Genomic DNA, 18,564 nt, shown 5'->3' with positions numbered 1-18,564 from the left:
TGTGAGTGGGGGAGGGGCAGAGAGAGGGAGACACAGAATCCGAAGCAGGCTCCAGGCTCTGGGCTGTCGGCACAGAGCCTGATGCGGGGCTCGAACCCACCAACTGTGAGATCATCACCTGAGCCAAAGTCAGATGCTTAACTGACTGAGCCACCTGGGCACCCCAAAATAAAGAAACTTTAAATACGTACATAAATATAAACAAACAAATAAATAAAAATGAAGTCAGTGGACAATCATTACTGATGATATCAAAAACCAGGGGGGGCTCCTGGGTGGCTCAGTCAGTTAAGTATATGGTTCTTGATTTCCGCTCAGGTCATCATCTCACTCAATCGTGGGTTCGAGCCCCACATCGGGCTCTGTTGCTGACAGTGTGGGGCCTGCTTGGGATTCTCTCTCTCCCTCTCTCTCTGCCCCTCCCCCACTAGCACTGTCTCTCAAAAATAAATAAACATAAAAAAAAAAAATCAGGGAAGGGGTTCCCCTTGGGTCAGGGGTACTAACCGGAAGGACAACAGGAGAGGTTCTGGGGAGCCAGCAGGCTCTCATTATACAAGGATTTCAGTTTGGAAACTTCAACAAGTATGCTTATGTCATGCACACTTTTCTGCGTGGATACTGTATTTCAATAAAAAGGCTTTAAAATTCTTTTTTTTCTTAATTTTTTTTAACGTTTATTTATTTTGAGACAGAGAGACACAGAACATGAACGGGGGAGGGTCAGAGAGAGAGGGAGACACAGAATCCAAAGCAGGCTCCAGGCTCTGAGCAGTCAGCACAGAGCCCGACGCGGGGTTTGAACTTACGGACCGCGAGATCATGACCTGAGCCGAAGTCGGCTGCTTAACCGACTGAGCCACCCAGGCGCCCCTAAAATTCTTTTTAATTACCTGGGCTGGGGGTGGGTGGCAGCGGAAGTGGAGGAAGCAGGGGTGGTCCCAGCCCCTCTGGGTCCTTCCCGCCTATCAGACAGCCCCGGGCGGTGGTGCGTAACCATGGGGACCCACGGGGCATCTGGCTCCCCACGGTTCTGCGAGCTCCCTGCGGGCAGGCCCAAGCCCCATGGACGTCAAGCACCCGGGGCCTGACCCACAGCGGTGCCGTGCTCACTGCACAACCTTCCCGAACACCAACCTTCCTCCCTGAACGAGGCATGCCAAGTCAGCACCCCAGCATCCTCTCTCCAGCCTTGCCCTGCAGGGAGGAGGCTGAGCCCCCCTGAGGTCTGGGCCTGTGGGGACAGAATACAAACCAGGGCCCACGTGGCACCCTGGAGAACGCATGAACCAGCCAGGGGGCCAGGGGCACCATCTAAACCTCTGAAGGACAAAGGGCAACCCAAGGCTGTGGGTGGGTGATGGGACGGGATGGGCGGAGGAGGGGCAGAACCTGGTGGCCCCAGGGGTGAGGTCAGTCACTAAGAAGCCCTCATGGTGTTTTAGTGCTTCCAGAAAGGCAGCCACCACCCCCAGCCACCAAAAGCTGCCTGAATGCCACAGACGCCCACCCACACCCATACGCATCCTACCACATCCCCAGGCCTTTGCAAACACTGTTCCTTCTGCCTAACGCAGGTCCTCTCATTCGCTGGCAAACTCCCTCATATCTCGCTGACGGCAGCTTCAAGAGGGCAGATTCTTTGCAGATCGTATCCGTTGCTGAGCTCTCGGTACCTAGGACAGCGCCCAGCACATGCAGCAGCTCAAAACGCCTAACGAGCACGCGAATGAATGAAGGAAACACAAACGCGTGGAAACGCCCTCCCTCGGCCACCACCCTCTTCCTCTCCACATCCATGGCAGCTTGTTCACACACCACAGCCGCACTCACTGGCCGGCTTGGAGCGAGCTCTGGGAAGGGCAGAAGGTTCCCAACAATTAGCATCGGGCACAGAGTGGATGCTAACCACATTTGGGTCCAATGAACAAAGAGGCAGGCGGTGAGCCCCCCATCACTGGAGGAGATCAAGCAGAGACCAAGACCTGTTCTCAGAGCAGGTATCTGCTCCAGGTGGCACAGCTGCCCCACGAGGCTCTCCCAAACTCACACAGCTACTATTACTGTCCATAACAACACTAACCAACTATGTTGAGCACCGCCCCCCTACTCAGGGCTGGAAGGGTGACCCCATGTCCACACCACTCTCTGTCACAGAGCTTGATTCTTCAGTGTGCTGGACTCAGAGCCTGTGTGGGTGCACCTGGTGTAGGGGGTCCAGGTGGGATGGGCCCCCCCTCTTCTGCTGAGCTGTTCCAGCCTAAGGAGACACAGACCCACAATATCTGTTCTGCTCCACACGCCAGCCCAAGTGCTTTATAAATACTACCTCGTTTAACCTCTGCAACAGCCCTCTTATGAATTCCATCCACTTTACTAGTGGGAAACTGAGGCCTGGAGTGGTCAATAGTTTGCTTAGGGTGACACAACTGATCCAATAGTAGACGTGGAATTCGAACTCGGGCCCTCTGGCCACACAGCCTGAGTTCTCAACCACCCTTCTTGACTTCCTTTCTTGACTTCCTCAGAATCAAGACCAACTCTCCTCCTGGCACCCAGGTTGGGGGGGACAGGGCAGAGGTTTCAAGGACAAGGCCAGGAGGACACCCCCCAGCCCTGGGTGCCAAGGCCATGGCCTGTGGTCTCTCTGCCCACTAGCCTAGGCCTTGCCTGCCTCTGGCCTCATTTCCTGGGAACCCTGTCCACCAGCACCCTTCGTTCCAGCTTCCTTGAGTTTCTCATTGCTCCCTAAGACCCCTCCCCCCGTCGCTCATTCTGCCAGACGCCTTCACCCTTCTTCTATCCTTCAGCCAACTCCTGGGGCCGACTGGGTACACTCCCTGTATCATGTCCCCCACGCCTCCTCGGGAGATGGGGATTCTTGGGCAGGAGCCAGTGTGGCTCCTAGCTCATCAGCTCTCACGCACCCCTGGGGCCAGGCAGACCCCAGTGAACAGGCTGGCTGTGAGCACGAACCCTGGCTCTCAGCGGTCCACAGGGACCCTCCAGGAGGAGGCTTAGAAAGATCAGAAGGCAGAGTCACCTGGGTAGCTCAGTCGGTTAAGCATCCAACTTTGGCTCAGGTCATAATCTCATGGTTCGTGAGTTCAAGCCCCAAGTCGGGCTCTGTGCTGACAGCTCAGAGCCTGGAGCCTGCTTCGGATTCTGGATCTCCGTCTTTCTTTGCCCCTCCTCCACTCACACTTGCTTGTTCTCTCTCTCAATTTCTCTCAAAAATAAACAAATATTTTTTAAAAATTTAAAGATACAGGGGCGCCTAGGTGGCTCAGTCGGTTAAGTGTCCGACTCTTGGTTTCGTCTCAAGTCATGATCTCGGGGTTTCATGAAGTTTGAGCCCCACATTGGGCTGTGCGCTGATGGTACGGAGCCTGCTTGGGATTTTCTCTCTCTCTGTCCCTCCCCTGCTCACGCTGTCTGTCTCTTTCAAGACAAATAAATAAACTTTAAAAAAAAAAATTTAAAGAAAGGAAGATCAGAAGGCAGCCGCTCTCACCCTCTACCTTCTGGACCAAGGGCCATACCAGGACCACAATGGCTGGCAGCCCGACCCTTAGGCTTTAGTGGTATATACAGCAGGGCTCACAGGAGCGAGGTGACAATACAACCGCTCAAAATACCTGCCTCGCCCTCAGATCAGGCTACTAGAAAGCTCAGAGGCAAGTTACCTGCCACGGAAGGTACGGCAGCCCCTCCAGCTTCGTTTGATTTTTGCCACCCCGGCTTTGCTCTTTACCCCGGTCATTTTCATCTCGTTATGGGGCGTTTACCTTTGCGAATCATCTCCAGCCCTTTCTGGAGTCACACCAAGAACACACAAGACCCTCTCGGATGTCTCCCCTCCTCTGCCCTGAGCTCCTGGTACTGGGCACAACCCCTGGCACAGAAACTGAAGTGTGAGCTGTGTCGGAGAACCAACGAATTTATGCAAGGAACAGTCCACAGTAGAAAAGGGAACAGCCTGAGCAGAATGAGGACACAAGGCAGCAAAACATCCCCGGGCACCAAATGCTGCTCCCTCCCTCGTGGCAGCGTCCAGCTTCACACTTGACTTAGGGTGACACACTTGTGGGACCACAAGTGACTTAGGGACCACACGAGTGGTGGGCTTTAGGCTGAGAACTCCAGGCTGGAAAAACAGGGACTCCTTGTGAGCCTGAAAGCCCACCCCCTCGTGGCAAAGAGGCCACGAAGGTGAAAAGGGATGTGTGCAGAGCAGGTGTTTTCCTGGGCAGAGCCAAAGGCAGATTCCAGGGATGTACCAAGAGCTGCCCAGGGAAGACAGAAGCATTAGGGGACAAGGGCCCGAATTTACACCTTGTTGATAAAAACCACCTGACATGCTCTGCTTTCTATTTTTTTTTTAAATGCTTATTTATTATTTTGAAAGAGAGAGAGAGACAGAGCACAAGTGGAGGAGGGGCAGAGAGAGACAAAGAGGGAGACACAGAATCCGAAGCAAACTCCAGGCTCCAAGCTGTCAGCACAGAGCCTGACGAGGGGCTTGAACCCACGGACCGTGAGATCGTGACCTGAGCTGAAGTTGGCCGCTTAACCAACGGAGCCACCCAGGCGTCCCATCAGCTTTCTATTCAGAAGGGACACTCTTCATTGTCGTTTTCAAGCATTTCCTCTGAGATCCTGAGTTTTGTATTCCTGTTTCTGTGCACCGACCCTGGCAGCCCTGGAAGGGGGTGGTGGGACAGGGTGGGCAGTGGGGTGGCCCAGGTCTCCAGGTCCTGAAGGGAGGAGCCTCATCTGCTCCTGAGCCAGGGCTGGGGGTGGGGAGGGCACCCTCGGTCCCCACGCCGGCCAGGCTGGGCCACTCCAGCTACTCCCAAGAAATGCCGCTGCCTAGAGGTGGAGACCGCAGTGGAGACCGCAGTTAACTGGCTCTGGGTCCGCCTCTCCCGTCAGATCCAGTTTTCCAGGCTAGCAATGCCCCGCTCACCCGTCCTCCCCCAGCACACACCACGTGGGCATCCTCCAGCGGCTGACACTGTAGTTGGTGCCCGGCACCGTTTCCCCGCCCCCACCCCCAGCCCCAGAGATCACGTGGCCTGCCGCCCACCAGCTGGGCGCCCAAGCCGGTGCCGGGTTGGTCTCTCCAGCACCCCAAGACTGAGGGGAGTGCCCACAGGAGGTCCTGTGGCCTCAAGCTAAAGCCCCCATTCAGGGCAGTCACATCAGCAACCCAGAGAGACACAGCCTACCAGGAGAGAAGATGAGAGGCAGAGAAAATGAAACCGCAGTCCAGAAAAGAGGAAAACCAGAGGAGGGGCTGTCTGCCAGCATCCCAGGTCCTGGGGGAGCCGGGCGGCCTGCAACTGTTTGCTGCAGAAGTTTCCTTTCCCTCCGAACTCTCCTTTCACTTAACCTAATTGGAGAAGCTTCCTGTTCCCCTGTAAGAAAATAATCCCGAAGACGTGGGTCAGGGCCCTCCCTGCTCACCAAGCCACGCCCACCGCTCCCAGCTCATGAAGGCTGAGACACGTCTGGGTAAGGCCAGCCTGGGTGGGTGGGGAGAGCCGGCCGGGAAGCCAAGGCACAGCCAGCTGGGGGCGGGGAGGGGGGCCAGGAGCCAGAAAGTGCTTGGACTTTGCACTTGGGCAACCGGGGTGGTGTCTGAGGAAGGCACAGCCCAAACCAGGCTTTAGTGAAACGCACATGGCAGCGTGTCCCCCAGGCACCCGGTAGGTGCTTGACGCACGAAAGGCCAACAGGGAAACCTCTCTGTGCCCCGACGTCCTCATCTGTAAAATGCAGGCAGCATCGTGAAGATATCCACAAACGGAAACACGCATTTAGAGAGCTCGCCGACGGTTCCTGGCACAGAGTAAGCCCTCGGTATGTGTTGTTTTCTTAAAAACCTACACGAAAGCTGGGGTTCCCCATCCCCCTCAAGAGCCATCAGGCAGGTGGTACGGTCTGAACGTTTGTGACTACCCCCCCCCCAACCTCCACATTCATATGTTGAAACCTAAGCCCCAATGTGATGTTTGTCAGGAGGCCAGGGGCCTTGGGAGGTGACAGGGTCAGGAGGGAGGGGCCCTCCAGGACAGGATCAGTGTCCTCATAAAAGGGACCCCGGACCGTTCCGCAGCCCTTTCTGCCGTGTGTGAATACAGGAAGTGTGCGACCCGGAAGAGGGCCTTCCCTGGAACATGCTGGCACCCTGATCTTGGACTTCCAGACTCCAGAACCGTGAGAAATCAATTTCTGCTGGGTATAAGCCACCTGGTCCGTGGTATTTTGTCACCGCCGCTTAGATGAGGCCGGCAGGGAACCAGCAGGGTCAGGAAGGCCGCTGGCCCCTCCTCTGAGCATGGAAGCAGAGGTGCGGGGAGAGGGCATCAGGAGGGCAGGGTCAACCTTCAGGGTGGCGGGCCCAGGGAGGGGACACCAGGAGGGAACTGTCCCCCACGTCAAGGACCAGAATGGAGGGGGCAGCTCTGGGAGGAGGCCGCGGTGAGCGGCCAACAGGCAGGCACGGCTGCCCCAGCACGGACACAAGCTGGGGGACGGGACGAGCCACGTGTGTGTGGACGGGAGCTATGTGGGTAGAGCAGCGATGAACACTGGTCACCCGCCCTGTCATAGCGCACGTACTTCACACACATCCATCCGTTGGGTTCTCACAACAACCCTAAAAGGTGGATACCATAAGCACCCTCACTTTATAGACAGGGAAACTGAGGCAGAGGGGTGCAGTGACTTATCAGAGGTCACACAGCTAGGAAGGAACACAGCTGGAATCTGAACCCAGGCTGTCAGGTGCCAGCATCCAAACGCTTAACCGCCAAATCAGGCAGCAGATACTGCAGGGGGGTTGGTACCTCTGTGGGTGGGTCGCCCTCCTTGGGAGTTTGAGCTCCGGGTGCAGAATTCCAGAGAGCACCTTCCCAGCCTGCCGGGTGCACCTAGAAGCTTGCTGGTGCAAAAGCTCGTGTGAGCCGAGGCTCTTCCCAGGTTCCCTCTGCAAGGTCCCTGCCTTTGAAGCTCCACTCCAACCCTCCCCCCTCCACCTGAGCCCATACCCCAACGTCTCTCCTGGGCCAGACACTGCGGGTGCCAGCGCAATCTGGGCTTATAGCCCCTGGAGGAAGGTGCCTGGCCACCCCTTCCACCCCCACCCCCCCGCCCCTCCATGTGCAAAAGTAGAAGGGACGGGGCACCCGGGTGGCTCCGTCGGTTGAGCTGCCGACTTCGGCTCAGGTCATGATCTCACAGCTCATGAGTTCGTGCCCCACATCGGGCTCTGTGCTGACCGCTCAGAACCTGAAGCCTGCTTTCGATTCTGTGTCTTCCTCTCTCTCTGCCCCTCCCCTGCTTGTGCTCTGTCTCTCTCTCCTCTCTCTCTCAAAAATAAATAAGCATTAGGGGCGCCTGGGTGGCTCCGTCGGTTAAGCGTCCGACTTCCGCTCAGGTCATGATCTCACCGTCCGTGAGTTCGAGCCCCCCCCGTCAGGCTCTGTGCCGACAGCTCAGAGCCTGGAGCCTGCTTCGGATTCTGTGTCTCCCTCTCTCTCTGCCCCTCCCCTGCTCATGCTCTCTCTCTGTCTCAAAAATAAATAAAAACATTTAAAAATAAATAAACATTAAAAAAATTTTTTTAAAAAGTAGAAGAGACAGAACAATCCCTTCCCTCAAACCCCATGCCCCAATCACCTAAATCCTTTACTGTTCCTCCTTCCCATCAGCCACGAGGCCTCCTTTTAGGACTCCAAGCACTTACCCCCACTACTTCTCCTGCCTGAAGCTCTTGTGTGGCATCCTGGCAGCAAACTTATGCACGGTGCCCCCATCAAGCTTCCTGCTCCACCCCATCCTCCAGGCGTCCCTCCTCTGTATTTCCAGCTACCCCACCAAGGCACTCATCAAGCAAGCCACCAAGACTTGCAGGGCTGTGCCCTTTGGGGGCAGCGAGGCCCCTGTTCTGTGTACCTGCCAGCTCCTGGCAGTGCTGGGCCAGGTGACAGCAGCTGGATGAATGAAGGGCTCATTGTTTACATTACAACTGGCGAGGAGTCTTGCCCCACGTGGTGTTCCCTGCACTCTCCTCCTCCTCTGCCAGCAGCCCTAGGCCACTGCTACCCCCACTAACCTCCCTTGGGCATCTTACAGGGGTGAGGACATCTCCCCCCTCATATTGGAGAAGCGGGGTATCCAAGGTTGGGAACGCGCTGCTGGGTGTGTGACTCCCCCCCCCCCAAGGTGCCCCCTCTGTCCGTCCTTCCCAGGGTGGGGCCAGGGCCTGCGTGGCAGTGCCCAGTGGGCACCCGCCCCGCCCAAGCCCCGCCTGAAGGGCCCAAACGGGCGCGCCCTGGAGGCCCAGCAGAGCATCTCGGTGGCGATGGCCCCTCCCTGTGGGGAGGGCAGAAAATCTGCTGCCTCACCAGCTACCAGCGCCAGCCTGGGGGGGCACCCCTGGCGGGATGCCGCCCCGCCCCAGTCTCCCCCATACCCCCTCCACCATGCACTTCGACCAAGTTTTGCAAAGGGAATCGGCCGGGCGACCCCAGCCGGCGGGGCGGGGGCTCCGTGTTCTCCCAGACCCGGGGTCTGGAAAAGGGGGCTGTATGGCCGCGCCCACCGGGCTGTGCCCCCCCCCCATTCCCCCACCGCCTGGGAGCTCAGAGAGCCCTGCGGCGCGTCCGGCCTCCCGGCGCTGCCCTTGAGAGCCGGGACAGGCAGCCCCCACAACAGATGTGCCGAACCCCAGTCTGCGGATGCGGACGCCGACGGTGCCGGAGATGCCTTCACCGAAGGGACTCGCAGCCCGGGAAGCACCCCCCCCCCCACCAACGCCAGCAGCGTCCTCTCCTCGCCTGCGGGCGACAGGGAAGTTGGGGGTGCACGGGGAGCAGCTCCCGCTCACGCCCACCCGCCGGCCCCCGGCCCTCCGGCCTCTCCCACGCCCCGACAATGCCTGCGGGCGGCCGCCCCGCTGCAGCTCAGGCCGGGCCGCCGCCGCCTCCCGCATCCCTCGCTCCTTTGTTGCCCGGCGAGCCCCCTCCCCCGGGGGCCCTCCGGCCGCTCCTACCTGCGCCCCTCCGGCTGCGGGCTGCGCTGCGGGAGGCCCGGCGCCCGGCCTCCTCCGCTCCCGGCCCGGACGCCGCGGGGGGAGAGGATGCTGCGGCCCCTCCCCGCGCGCCGCTGCCCACCGGCCGCAGCCCCTCCCGGGGCCGGGGCTCCGCGCTCGCGCTCCGGGCCCGGGCCACGCTCCGCGGCCGCAGCCGCAGCCGCGTCCGGGCGGCGGCGGCGGGAAGGCGGGAGGCGCGGATCGAGCAGCCCCGGCCGCCGCCTGCGCGCCCCGCGGCCGAGCCGAGCCGAGCCGAGCCGAGCGGGAGCGGAGCGAGCGGCCCGGCTCCGGGAGGGAACAAAAGGGGCCGGCGCTGGGGCGGGCGCGGGAGGGCGGGGCCTGGCGCGGCGGGGGTCAGGCGCGCGTTCACGTGGCCTTGCGTTTCTCCGGCCGCCGCGCCGCGCCGCAAGCGGGCGGGCGGGCGGAAAACGCTGCCGTATACCTTGTCCTCCGCCGGAGGCAGTCAGTTGTGGGGCGTCTGGGGTGCGCCCACACCCGCCTCGGCGATGGTCACCTATCGACGCCGAAATCGTGCTGATGCTCGGCTCACGAGGCTATCTCAGACCATTGGGAGAGATGCAAACTCGAGATGCTGGGAGAGATGGGGAGGAGCTTCCCCGGAAGGCTTCACGGAGGAGGTGACATTTGAACTGGACAGGAACTGATGAGGAGGGGATGATGTTGCCGGTAGAGCCGAGCTGAGAACTCCAGGTCTTACTGAGCTGTCCTGAGGCCAAGGCAGGTTGGGGGGGAAAGGTACGGGGGTCTTGGTGATACACTCCCAACTTGTTATTGGAAAAAGTGATACTCAAGACCCAGATGAATATTACACCCTCCTCCCCAGAGTAAGACCCGTCTCCTGGGGTATCAGAGGAGTTGACACAGCTGCCAGCACCCCCCACACACCCCGGGGGGGGGGCAGAGGTTAAGTGGCAGCCCAGGAGCAAGAAATATCGGACTCCCGACACCCATAGGTGCTTGCACTGTGACTGGCCTCTGTGCCTCTGTGCCACCTTCCCCGGCCTTGATAAGCTAACTTCGGAGCCATTGCTCTTAGTTCTACCTGTAATGCCCTTGTCCCCTTCTCTATTTGACAAATCATCCTTCCCTTTAAAAGCCCAGCTCAAATTCACCTCCATTTCCCTTGAGCATGAGAAGGTGGGTGTGTGGAGGAAGGTTGTGGTCCACACAGTGACACTGACTCCAAGGAGGACAGGCAGGCACCAGGCAGTCTTCTTCATGTCCCCTAAGGCACCCAGTCCTGTGCCTGGCCGAGGGTAGACAACGACACCTGAATGAATGAATTGGTTCAGTTACCCCCACCATCCCTCCACTGCTCTGGTATCCATCATCTTTGAGAAATGAGTTAACCTCTTAAGAGTTTTTTTTAATGTCTATTTATTTATTTTGAGAAAGAGAGAGCACACACGTGCAAGCAGGGGAGAGACAGAGAGAGAGAGGGAGAGAGAGACTCCCAAGCAGGCTCCATGTTGTCAGCGCAGAGCCCAGTGTGGGACTTGAACTCGCAAATCACGAGATCATGACCTGAGCCGAAATCAAGAGTTGGATGTTAACCCACTGAGCCACCAGGCGCCCCAAGGCCAGAGGTTTCCCAAGCTTTTAAGGACACGCAGGCCTTCGAAACTTTGAACCCTGGGGAGGATCTCCCAGAAATGTACAATACACGCATGCACATACACGTGTGCACACACACACACACACACACACACACACACACACATTCATGCACATACATATACACACAGAGTTTTGCAGACAGGTTCAGGCAATTCACAGACCCCCTTGGATCCCCACCTGGTCCATACACCCAGGTTCTAGGGTAGAGAGCTCAGAAAAGATGGGGGTGAGTGCATCAGGGGGGCGGGGGGCAGGGTGTAGTAAAGAGTATGATTTACCCAAATGAGTGGGTTTCTGGCCCAGATCAAATGGCACCTGTATTCTGGGGGCACTTCTCCCTTCTTTGACACATACAGCTTCTGGAACCAGGAAAATGGCCAAAGTTCCCAGGACATCAACCCACCAGAAATAGACCAAGAAGGTTCCCTGTTGGAAACTAAACCATTTAGTCCAACCCCTCCTTCCACAGGTGGATAAACTGAGGTCTAAAGAGAGGCAGGAGGGGCGCCTGGGTGGCTCAGCTGGTTGGGCGTCCGACTTCACCTCAGGTCATGATCTCGCAGTTTGTGGGTTCGAGCCCCGCGTCAGGCTCTGTGCTGACAGCTTGGAGCCTGGAGCCTATTTCGGATTCTGTGTCTTCCTCTCTCTCTGCTCCTCCCCCACTCATGCTCTGTCTCTCTCACTCCTTCAAAAAAAAAAAAAAAAAAGAGGCAGGAATAATAATAATAATAATAATAATAATAATAATAAAGAGAGGCAGGGATTTATCCAGGTCACAAGGTCCTGCTGTGATGCATTTGAGCTCCCCTGTGCCTGTCGGGGTTCAGCCACCCCCTCTTGCCTTCCACCCACCCCTGACCCCCCACCAGCCCCTCCCTCACTTACAGCCCCCAGTGCTATTCAGACCAACAGTGCACACAGAGTACTAGCTTCCTCAGCCTCGGACTCCGAGGGTGGAGTTGCAAAGGGGCAACTCACCTGGGCCAGCACCACCTTCTGCCCTTACTGCTGCCACGCTTGTTGTAGATGAGAAAAGATACTTTCTCTCTCCCGGGAGCTTGGATTGGGGTTTGCTGCTTCCTGCAGCCACGTGAATGCTGTAGATGTACAGGGTGGAGCTGGGCAAGATGCCCCGGGGCATCAGGCCTGGGGTGGGGCTGGTGTGGGGGGTGAGGACCAGGGGAGGAGAGCCCTCCCAGCTGACCTCTCAGGCAGGGCTTTGTCTCCCCAGAAAGCGCTGATTTGGCCATTTTCTTGCTGACACTGGCCCTGACTGGCAGCCCACAGGACGGGGTGGGGGGAGGAGGGGTAGGTGGGGGGGGGCTTTCATAGGAAGAGCACATTGGGAATAAGAGGGGGGCCAGGGCAGAGCCAAGAGAAGCCGGACTGCCCAGCAGGTTGCTGCCTCTCTGCTGCACTTTTTACTGTTTGAATTTTGAGGATCAACACCACATCGGTCGTGATGGAATATTTTACAGCCTCTGAATTGCTTATTCTACTAGGAATTTGTAACAACGGTCCTATATTTAGGTCAGTTGAAAAATGCATGTCACATACACCTGAAACTGACATAATCCTGTGAAGTTAATTATACTTCAATTTTTTTTTTTTTAATCACATCATAAAACCCTGGGTGTGGTAGACTTTCAACCTTGTCACCTACAGAGGGAAAAACTGGTAACCCTGGTGGGCTTTGGAGGGGAGAGGGATCTCTGAGATATTTCTCTCCCCTTTTCTGTTATTTTTCTACAATCAACATGTGTTACTTAACTAACAAAAGAAATTTAAACACCAACCCGCTTCTGTTAAGATGATTGTTTGGATGTTGTGTTTCTGCTAAAAACACAAAAAAATGATTGTTTGGATGCTGTCTCGGCAGCCTCGGGCTGGGAGTGACATCACCATGGAGATATCAGCTGAGGCCATCCCTCTGAAGGCCACACCCTGTCTTGCAAACACGTGGACTTTCTTTGCCTTCCCTCCCAGAGAATCACAGCACCTCCCTCCGGGTTGATACGGCCCCTTAGTGTAAGGAGCCCAGCAGCTACTGGAGACTGGAGTGCTTCTCTCTGTTGGGGGTTTCCAAGTTCTGGGGGCTTTGTCCGGGCGGCCTCCCTGATTTCCTGAGGACAGATGGTAAACCAAGGCTGGCCGAGTGAACAAAAAGCTGGCATTGCTGAGTACTGATTATCTACTGAGTAGATTTCAAGCGAAGAACTGTGCTTGGGTTGCAGAAATAAAGGAAGAGGGACCCCTTGGAGGAGGAGAAAGGGAGTTTCTCCAGAGCTATATAGTAAAGGAGTCCGCCCCATCACTCGTGTTTTTGCAAAGACTCCAGGCGGGCAGGGGGCAGGAGAGCCTCAGAGTGGGCAAAAGGGAAGATGTCTGGATGGGAGGCTGTTAGCACAGGGAAGCTGCAGGCAGGATAACTTGAATCGGGATGTATGTCACCACTGTGACCGGTGAGGGGAACGTCGGTGAGGCTTTTTCTGGCTGGTCCTGAGCTGGTGGTGGAGGCAAAGATTCAGGAAGCTGGCAGTTACTGACGGAGTCCAGCCCATCTGGGGCCGATCACTACGGGGGTTAATCATTTGTCTTCCCGGACCGCAGGGTGCAAATTGTGGGTCGCTTCATTTTCATATGTGGTCTGGCCGTTGTATTTAGAGAGGAGGAAAACGAGTCACAGAGAGGTTAAGGGACAGGCCCAAGGCCACACAGCTCCTGGGTGCAAGGTTGGCCAGGCCTCCGGGCTTCAGTGCTGGGCGTAGAGAGAGCAGAGAGAGGCCACCTTGAACTCTGATGTGAGCTCTGCCACCTTCCGGCCTTGTGACCCGCAGCAGGCAGCCTGGGAAACCGGTCCCTCAGAGCCACACTGACAGGGACCTCTGCATGCAATGTGCCAGTTCCATGTGCACCTGCTGAGGGCCTACTGTGTGCTCTCTCTATTGCTTACTGTATGCCGTGCATGGGTCTAAGCAACTGAGAGCCTGTAAACTTGTGTCGTCCTCGGGATGCCCCGGGAGCAGGGTCTGTTTCTGGCCCCGTTTACAGACGAGGGTCTGACACAGGTTCACAGGGCAGGTAGGGAGCAGCGCTGTGTGGAACCCAGGGCCCCCGGGGCCCAGACTTGATGTTTTAGTGCCCGCACTTCCTGCCCCTCGGACAAAGTAGAGACTGAAGGGACAGCAGGGGCGCCTGATGAGGTGAGTTGCTTTTCCTTGGGTGACTCCTGAATGGGCTTCTCCAATGCGGGGGGTGGGGGAGACTTTGGGAATGGGGGAACGAGGAGGGCACAGGCCACCCCTCGTGGGAGGATGACATCAGTACTCACCAAGAGTCAGGTAAATGCCTGTCTCAGGGCTTTGCTGCTGGGTGGTTCCTGATGAGGCAGAGAAGAGGCCCCAGGTGCCTCCGGCCTCCACTCCTCCTGGAGTTACTTGGGTCCCAAGCTGGGCCAGCCGCCTGGTCTCCTCTTGCCGAGGAAAGTTTCTAGAAGGTGCCGGCTGCAGGGCCCCTGGGCAGTCCCTTGGTTTCCAGCTTTCACAGCTGTTATTCCTCATTCCTCTCTCCTCCTCCTTGTCCCCAAGTGTGGACATCTGGGCCTCGCGTCACACCCTGGGGGCGTGTTTATTCTGTGTTTCTGCGAGCCTCTTGCCTGGGGAGACCGCCAGTGTCTTTCTCCCTGGGACACTGCCCACTGGCCTTTACTCCCCCCCCCACCAGGGCTTGCCCACCCCCTCACAAGTGGCCTGGGTCCAAGGGGACGTCTCCTTGGGGTCCCTTTGAGTTCTTCGGAAAAGTCATACCGATCACCCATCACCCGCGCCAAAAACACGAAACCGGAGACTGGCAGGAATGTTACCCGTTTGTTACTTCACCACGAAAAGCCGCTGGGAAATGTGCTGTCACCATTTCCTGTAAGAAAGGGTGTTTGGGCACCAGGAAAAGGTGAGAGCATCCTTTTGGAATAAAGGACGGCCCTTTAAGTACCTCTAGCTTTCTGGAAAACTCTTGTTCTGTTCACTTTGCTGCTGATGGGGGAACACTTGGTCAAAGTTGACAGCCGTTCCCGGAACGTTTGGGACCGGTGTCCTGTGGAGGGTGCACACTCCAGCTTGGAGGGCCCAGGGCGGTGACTTTCCTGGTCCCACCCCAATCCTGGTGTTCTCAGACATCTTGCTTTCCTAATGGAATTGCACTGCCCAGTCTGGCTTTTCTTAGACCCGCTCACACATCCTTCCATTTCCCCCCTGCCTTCCGGGGCCCCTCTGAGCCTTGGATGTCGTTACGCGCGCCCCCAGCCCCCCTCCGCCACCATGTCTGCGAGCCAGATGTTTGGGGAGAAGCGAGGAGGTCATCTGTCCAAGCCCTGTTTTGCAGCAGCAGAGATAAAGTACCATTAGGCAAAGCACCATCAGGAAAGCTACCGGCCCTCTTCAAAATCGCAGTCCCTTTCTCTACAGCTTACCCTGTGGCCCCTTCATCCCACAGATGTGGTCCAGGTGTGTATAAAATACAAAAACTACCACTCTCATTCAAACTGCAGTTGGCCCAGCAACGAAACCCCTTTTACTGCTTTAAATCCTGTGGCCCCTTTTCCGCCCGGCGTGTGGCTACGAAATTGCTCTACATACTCAGGTGTATGTAGTATAAAATGTTTTTTGACGTTTATGCATTTTAAAAAGAATTTTTTTTTTACATTTTTTATCTATTTTTGAGAGACAGGGAGACAGAGCACAAGTGGGGGAGGGGCAGAGAGAGAATGAGACATGGGATCCGAAGCAGGCTCCAGGCTCCGAGACATCAGCACAGAGCCCGACGCGGGGCTCAAACCCACAAACTGCGAGATCATGACCTGAGCCGATGTCGGACGCCCAACCGACAGAGCCACCCAGGTGCCCCAACGTTTATGCATTTTTGAGAGACAGAGAGACAGAGTGTGAGCAGAGGAGAGGCAGAGAGAGAAAGAGAGAGAGAGAGAGAGAGACAGAATCTGAAGCAGGCTCCAGGCTCCGAGCTGTCAGCATAGAGCCCGACGCGGGGCTCGAACCCACGAACTGTGAGATCATGACCTGAGCTGAAGTCGGCCGCTTAACCGCCTGAGCCATCCAGGCGCCCCCAGGTATACAAGGTATAAAGTAATAGGAGCTCTGACGGAATTATGGGCAGGATGCTTCGGGCTGCATCTAATTCTCAAAGGCAGCTTCCTGGAGGAGGTGACAGCCTGGATGTGTCTCCCAGGATAAGTGGATGGCAGGCAGCGGGGGCAGCCTCAGGGTGACGTTGGGAGGAATCTTAAGGCGCTCAGGAGGCAGGGACACAGGGAAACCAGGGCTCAGATGAGGGCCGAGGGGCGGCCGGCCTGGTCAGCGAGGGCCTCATAAGGGCGGGGCTGCGGAGGTGGACTTTTTTCTAAGGGCAACAGGGAGCCCTGAAGGGTTCTAAGCAGGGGAAGGACATGAATTTTAGGCCTGAAGCCTGGCTCCCTAGGCCTCCTAGGAGGAGGAACACGGCGGTCAAGGACAAGGGGCTGGGGCAGAGGCCCTGTGGACAGACAGGCAAGGTCACTGGCATGCCTGGCATCCCTGGCAGGGACTGGGCTGTGAAAAAGAACATCATCGAGGATGGGACCCCCCCCCCCCAACGCTCTGGGCTCCCAGCTCCTCTCAGCAAGAGGAAGCCCCCCGGCCCCTGATGCCTGTAGGCGGGGGAGGGTTTTGCTCCCCGCAGTTCGGGTGAAGGGTGGGCTCCAGCTGCCTAAGAAAGCTCCCAGGGGTCCGGGCAGTAATTAGCCCAGCCCGGCAGGCGGGGACAAGGACACCCTTGTTTTTCCAAGCCTGCTGCCCTGCCCTGACAATCCGCATTCTCCCAGCTCCTGAAGGGGTGTCGTGTTAGAATCCCACTCTCTGGGCACAGAGCTCCCTGACTCAGGAACGGAGGCTGGACCCAAAGAAAAGCGGTTCCCCAAACAGGGATGCTTCGGGGCGGTGGGGGGGGGGGGAAGGGTCCAGATCGGGTGTGGGGAGCACCCCGCTGGGAATCCCTCTGGCGCTGTGGTACCGATGCAGTAACATGGATGTAGTCATGATGTGACCCTGGACGAGGGCCTCATGGCCCAGCCTCAGTCTTCTTGTCTGCAAAATGGGAATGACTGGTGTCTGTCCTTTCATGTTGGTGGGGTAGGAGGGGCAGAAGCAGAGAAGGTAGTCTGGAGCGGGTCAGCGCTGATCAAGGATGTGGCAAGGGACAGGGGAAGCGGCCGAAACAAACTTTTCTTCTCTGGCAGGAGGGAGGGTGTCTGTGAATGTCATCAGCAAGCTGGTTCCTCTCCTCCCCCAGCCTGGAGAGCTGGAGAGCCTCTGCATGAAACTTCCTTGGGGCTCTGTGCAAGACACGAACGGCCCCTGCCTCAGTTTCCCGACCACGGCAATGCAGCTCCTTTTCCTCGTTTAGCCAAGCTCCACAGGGTCCCAGGGCTGGTGCCCTGCAACGGGTGAGAGGGCTCCAGCCCAGTGCGGGGAGGGGCGGTGCTGATGCCGAGCCAGGGACCCAAGATCAGGGTAGTGGTAGTGGGGGGGGGTCTCTAGATCAGTGTCAGGCTGGAGGTGGAATCCTGGGGCTCTGCCCCCAACTCCCTGTGTGATTTTGGGCAGGTTTCTCCCCACCCATCCCGTCCTTGGTTCATAAGCATGTGGGGAGTAAACTGTTTTCAGTTTTTAATATGAAACATCGTGCACTGGGGCCCCTGGGTGGCTCCATTGGTTAAGTGTCCGACTTTTGATCAGGCCCAGGTCATGATCTCACGGTTCGTGGGTTCAAGCTCCGCGTCGGGCTCTGTGCTGACAGCTCAGAGCCTGGAGCCTGCCTCGGATTCTCTCTCTCTCTCTGCCCCTGACCTGCTCACACTCTCTCTCTCTTTCTCAAAAATAAGTAAAATTAAAAAATAAAATAAAATAAAAAACACTAGGCTTACGAAATAAAATGTTTCCATTGCCTTTGCATCCTCTCCAGGAACCTCTCCATCCTGTCCCCGCCCCAAAGGCAGGCTTTCTTGAATTTGGTTTCCCTCCCTTGGCTTCACCTTGCCCCTCAACAATGCTGTTAGGTTTGTGGGCTTTCAGCCCATGTGTAACTGCTGGAGGTATTCTTCTGTGGGCTCCCTGTGTTGCTCGATATGATTTTTGGTGGATTTGTCCACATAAATTGGGGGGGGCCACCGAGCGTCCCCTTACGTGCCGTCCCTCAAGTACTTGCCCGTTCTCCTCCTGACGGACCTTTAGTTTGCTTCCAGTTTGGGTTCTTGTTTAGATTTGTTCTGGGTTTTCTTTTTTTTTTTTTTAAGTTTATTTATTTTGAGAGAGAGAGAGAGAGAGAGAGAACGGGGAGGGGCAGAGAGAGAGGGAGAGAGAGAGAATCCCAAGCAGGCTCTGTGCTGTCAGCGTAGAGCCCCCCACACGGGGCTCGGAATCACGAACCATGAGATCGTGACCTGAGCAGAAATTAAGAGTCAGGGGGAGTGTGGGTGGCTCAGTCAGTTAAGCATCAGACTTGCACTCATAACACAATCTTGCAGTTCGCGAGTTCAAGCCCAATGCTGGGCTCACTGCTGTCAGTGTGGAGCCCGCTTTGGGTCATCTGTCCCCCTCTCTCTCTGCTCCTCTCCCGCTGTGTTCTCTCTCTCAAAAATAAATAAACGTTAAAAAAAAAAATCAAGAGTGGGACACTTAACCAACTGGGTCACCCAGGCGCCCCTAGATTTGTTCTGTTTTTGCTGTTCTGTCCCCGTCCTGTGTTACTCACCGCACAGGTGGCCCGGGGGCACGTCT

General features: G+C 56.9%; 1 protein-coding gene across 1 annotated transcript in view; it reads right to left on the bottom strand.

Annotated features, from left to right (window-relative positions):
• Positions 1–9,168, bottom strand: part of CLIP2 (CAP-Gly domain containing linker protein 2) — a 75,315-nt gene extending 66,147 nt beyond the window's left edge. The window contains exon 1 of the mRNA XM_047089105.1: positions 9,062–9,168. The gene's annotated coding sequence lies outside the window, so the exon portion shown is untranslated. The remainder of the gene's footprint in view (positions 1–9,061) is intronic.
• Positions 9,169–18,564: the final 9,396 nt, after the last annotated feature.

Source organism: Lynx rufus, unplaced genomic scaffold (assembly GCF_022079265.1).
Source record: "Lynx rufus isolate CCGP_SWC_20201006 ecotype Redwood Valley unplaced genomic scaffold, mLynRuf1.p SCAF_27, whole genome shotgun sequence".
Lineage (NCBI taxonomy): Eukaryota > Metazoa > Chordata > Mammalia > Carnivora > Felidae > Lynx > Lynx rufus.
The sequence above is the reverse complement of the archived record's forward strand: the minus strand, read 5'-3'. Positions and strand labels throughout refer to the sequence as shown.